The sequence below is a fragment of the Neovison vison genome, chromosome 7 (assembly GCF_020171115.1).
Source record: "Neovison vison isolate M4711 chromosome 7, ASM_NN_V1, whole genome shotgun sequence".
Lineage (NCBI taxonomy): Eukaryota > Metazoa > Chordata > Mammalia > Carnivora > Mustelidae > Neogale > Neogale vison.
In genome coordinates, this window is record NC_058097.1 from 185,329,838 (window position 1) to 185,334,687 (window position 4,850).

Genomic DNA, 4,850 nt, shown 5'->3' on the forward strand with positions numbered 1-4,850 from the left:
GCCTCTCTGCCTGCTTGTAATCTCTGTCTGTCACATAAATAAATAAAATCTTTAAAAAAAAAAAAAAGAAGAAGATGAAACAATGAAAATTTCTTAAAAAATTAGGAAACACTTAGAAAACACTTTATTTTTTAAAATATTTTATTTATTTTACAAGTATTTTATTTATTTTACAAGTATTTTATTTATTTTACAAGACCTGAGCTGAAGGCAGAGGCTTGAACCCACTGAGCCACCCAGGCGCCCTAGAAAACACTTTAAAAAGGGTTGTATTTTTATGAGCCTTGATGTTTCAATAGGAGTTCACTTGGAAAACAGAGCAAGAAAACAACCAAAGCCACATAGAGTTACAGCCAGATAAGGAGAAACTTGCTTAACCATTTAGTGTTATGTATATGTGGGCTGAATTTTAAGATCAAGAATGGGACAGACCTCTCTCCTACCTAAAAGTAGCTCAGAAGTGTCAAGACCAAATAAAATGGTAATCTCTGCCTCATTTTCCTCACCTGTAAAATGGGCTGCTAATAGCCCTCACCTCATGGGGGCTTGTGAAGATAGAACTGATGAACGTAAAGCATTCAGAACAGTGCCTGGGTTACAGTCAATGTCTTGTAGGGTTAGCTGTTACCTGTTCTAATTATTACTACAATTATTATTATCAAGAAAATGTCTAAATTAGCAAACCTGAATAATCTCCACTTCCAGAGGTATCAACCATATTGTCTATATTTTGTCTGTGTTGTATGTTACCATATATAGAAGGCATCCATTTTATAAAAACTAAGGTACTATGATGTATGACTCATGTCATATGTTAAGAATATAATGGCATTTGAGAATGGCGATTTTTTTTTTAGTTCTCAGTATTTAGAGTAATTTTAAATTTTAATACAAAAAGGTAGAGTTTTATAATAAGCCAGAATATATTAAATTAATAATGGGCTTTTATTCTGTACCCTAAGCACTACAGATTCTAACTATAAAACCTATAATTTTCCCATTTTACGTTTCATTAATTCAGAGAAAGACAGATTGTAAGGGTAGAATGCATAATGGATCTGACATGAATCTCATCAACATGTGTTGTTATTTGGAGGAATAAGAAGAAAAATAATGTAAGTACTTGAAATGATTTCCGTTGGCCGTTGTTCTCAACTGGCATGTTCCGTCTCGGCAACCAACTCGTTCTGTGACCTTGGGAAAGTCACAGGACTTCTCTGTGTTTAATGATAAGTTTGAGATATTATTGGACGACCACATCATGAAATCTTCTTCAGGGCACCATGAGAACAACAACAACAATTCTCAAAGCAGGTGTTCATTACCAGTCCACTGACAATCCTGACCACGTTCTCTCTGAAGGCCAGGGACAAAATCACACCAGGTGGCCTGTGATCCAGTTAAAACATACACAGTCACTCAGTAAGTGCTTAACACTGAAAGGTTTTAGGGATACCAAAAGCCTTTGGCTCCTCCTCTGTCTTTTGGCAGAGGTATCCTTAATTTTATCTTTACTGAAAGCAGAGTGTACAGACAATGAGTCTCAAAGACTATTCCTCAACCTTGAGCTGAGCAGCTGGCCTTTGGCCGTCTATTTGGACACATATGGGTGGAAACCCATGTAAATATCTATGACTACTCAGCAACCTTGGTGGAACCATTGGGAACACAGGGCCTGGGACTTAAAAGGATCTCCACAAATGCATGCTAAAAGAATGAATCTATCTGCATGGGACACGATATCCAGACTAGTAAGATCACAGGATTTTAAGCTATTCCATTCTCAGATCAAATACCAGCTCTAACTATTCTAAGTCGTTTGTGTTGGGAAGACTGCTTCCAGCTTCTGAGCCTGTATCCTCCCCAATAAGACAGGGATTATAATACCCGCTCTGGGATACGCCGTGAGGCTGAGATAACATGTTTCTATGGATGTAGGTATGCATGTATATATAATTTATTTATACCCTGTAATAGCCAAGATTCTAGATTCTAACCTTCAGAAACCAATTCTAGCTACTTTAAAAGCAAAGAGAGGTTAGCTTTAGAATTCAGGGATTTAGAGCTGGATTTTTAAGTAAAAACAGATACTGGGGATAAATGTCAAGACTCTATCTTTGATCTCTTCCTCCTTCTCTGCACCTGCTTTATACCCCATTCTCTCTTCCCAGAGAATCACAGTTCTGGAGTTCGCATATTTCTCTTGCAACCACCTCCAGACCAACAGTCTGTGAGTCTTAACTTCATTTTCAAATTCTAGAGAGGATCTAAACGCCCTGGTTTCAGTCAGATGTCCATCCTGGCCCAATTTACAGTGGCCGGAGGACAGGCTCACATATTACAGAAGTGACTTTTGAGGGGATTGGAGATCAGGTTGGAGATGGGCTTTCCAGAAGGAGAATCACTTTGAACTGAACAGATGCACTGAGAGCTTAGAGTCAGTCTCCAAACTGTCCTCCAAAAAGCATTCAAAACAGAAATAAGATACGTAAAGTACCTGATACAAAGCCTGGCAAATAGCAGACAGTAGGTAAGAGGTCATAATTACTCTAAAGATGAAACAAAGATACATTATGTCTTTGCTGAATCAGCTTTCACAGAGTCCCATATGTTATAGCTTCGACACTGGGCTTGTGCTGGAACTAAAAAGTGACAATGGCCCCAGCCAATTAGGAAGCCCACTAGCGCACAGAACAGGGTGACTGCCTTGTTCATCTTCCCTCAGTCCGACAAACATTGTCCTTTAAGAAAAGATTCCTCTTTCCAAGATATGGTAATTTTGCTATGTTTTGCAACTCAAAAGAGATGTTCTTTCTATGCAATTCTCACAGTAAATTAATCTCATCTTTCTAAGCAAGTAAGCATCCTGATTTGGAGCAATTCCATGCTCGTGGTTCTTTCATAAAAATATCTCAAAGGACTTTTCAAAGGGGCATGCGTGCTGTGAGACTACCATGAAAACTGAATCAAAGGGGGAACCAAAAGTTTCTCTTGCTGACGAGAGAGAGAGAGAGAGACACTGGGTTAGTGGATACCACATTTCCTTCTCTAGACAAAGATAAATCCGTGAATAACTGGAAAATCTCATGTAATCAGGATTACACATTTACTAGCCATAAAGTAAAAAACAAATCACCTGTATCATGCTGTCCAATTGTCACAAATTAAAAACAAATACCCAAAATGAAACAGAAAAGTCAGAGGTCTTTTTTTGTTGTTGTTATTAAATCAGGGATCTTAAAATACAGTATATATGGAGGAAGAGGAGAGAAGGGCGTTCATGGAAGCAGTTCCACGCCAGCGCACAGGGAGATGCCATGATCATGAAAGTGGTTTTCCCAGAGGGAGGCTTATCCATTGTTATCTGGATGTGCTGACCCCTGCGATTTCCCCAAATGTGAGAAACTCAGCTGCCTAATTCGTGGTCGTGGGGGCTGTGTTTGTGCTTTATCCTAATGATTCAATGTCCGAAAAAGACTACAGTAAATATGGGTTTCTAGCCTGGCTTCCCCATCCCCTGCACACATGCCCTCTGTCCTCAGTTGTCTTCAGGTTTCTCACGAAAAAAGAGAGCCTTGAGTTTTAAATTTGCTACTATTCCTCTCAATTCTAAGTCAGGCATCGTGTTACCTTAGCTGTGAGGGTATCAAGTTCCATTTATTTCCTTTATTTTTGGATAAAATTAATATATACATACGATAGAGAATTTAAAAAACACAGATATATGAATATGATTTAAAAAACAAGCCAAACTCTATCTGCCAGCCTCTCCTAGATCCACTATTAATTGTTTTTGGTTCTACTCTTCAGAGTCTTATTTCTCTGCATGCATATATAATTTGTTTTGCAAAAAGGGGGTTTGGATCATGTATAAGGTGTTTATACACATTGCTTATTTATACCGTGAGCATGTAGGGACGTATGTCATGTCTACTGACATCCAGCCTCTTCTGAACATCAACATCTTAACTGTAGCTGTAGCCATCCCTGTACCAGGCACACACAGATGCCCACTCAACTTTCACCCTCCCTAGCAGTTAGGGAGTAGCCTGGGTCATCCAGACTTCGTGGGATCCTTGGGTCTTTCATCTGGCAGAAGGTGACAGGAGGAAGGAGACTCCCTGTGGAATCCATCTCTCGGCACGCACGGCCAAGAGGATGGAGCTTCCAGGAACAACAGTGGTAGTGGCTCAACAGTAGCATCCAGCGTCGGAAGTCAAGGGAAAACTTCCCAGTGTCAGTTAGAAACTGTGGGGCTGTGTCTGCACTAATGACACAGCATGGATCACACGTTTTCCTTAGTTGCATGACCTCCAGTCATAATTATCTCACTATCCTAGAGATCCTGTGTGCTGATATCCTTCAGTAAATTCCCTTTATACTTCAAGAGGTTTTTGTTTTTGGTAACTGAGAACTCGAAGCGACACAACTATATTCCTTTGTCAATATATTCTTAGTGAAAATGTCATTTTAAGGGCAAATATGCCATCGGATACATGCAGCAAGAGACATTTCTTCTTTCATTATCCATTTTTTAAGTACAGTTAATGCTGGTAATCTTCCTGGAATGTATTCTGGCATGTAAAATTATTTGAAGCTTTAATATTTTCTCCCAGATATTTAAGCAGTTACCTCAATCACAGTCATTGAAAATGCTTCTACTTCCTGGATATACATCATATATGTCAAAGCTAGCATTTGCCTCCTGGTCTTATAATAATTCCATTATTCTGTCTGTAGCCTTTGGACTTAATACAACAATTTCAAGCATTGCATCCTTTTTTTAAAAAAGATTTAACTTATTTGTCAGAGAAAGAGCACAGAAGCAGGAGGAGCAGCGGGCAGAGAGA

At 39.0% G+C, this 4,850-nt stretch overlaps 1 pseudogene; it reads left to right on the top strand.

Moving 5' to 3' along the window:
- Positions 1 to 3,302: 3,302 nt before the first annotated feature.
- Positions 3,303 to 3,454, top strand: LOC122914658 (annotated as a pseudogene).
- Positions 3,455 to 4,850: the final 1,396 nt, after the last annotated feature.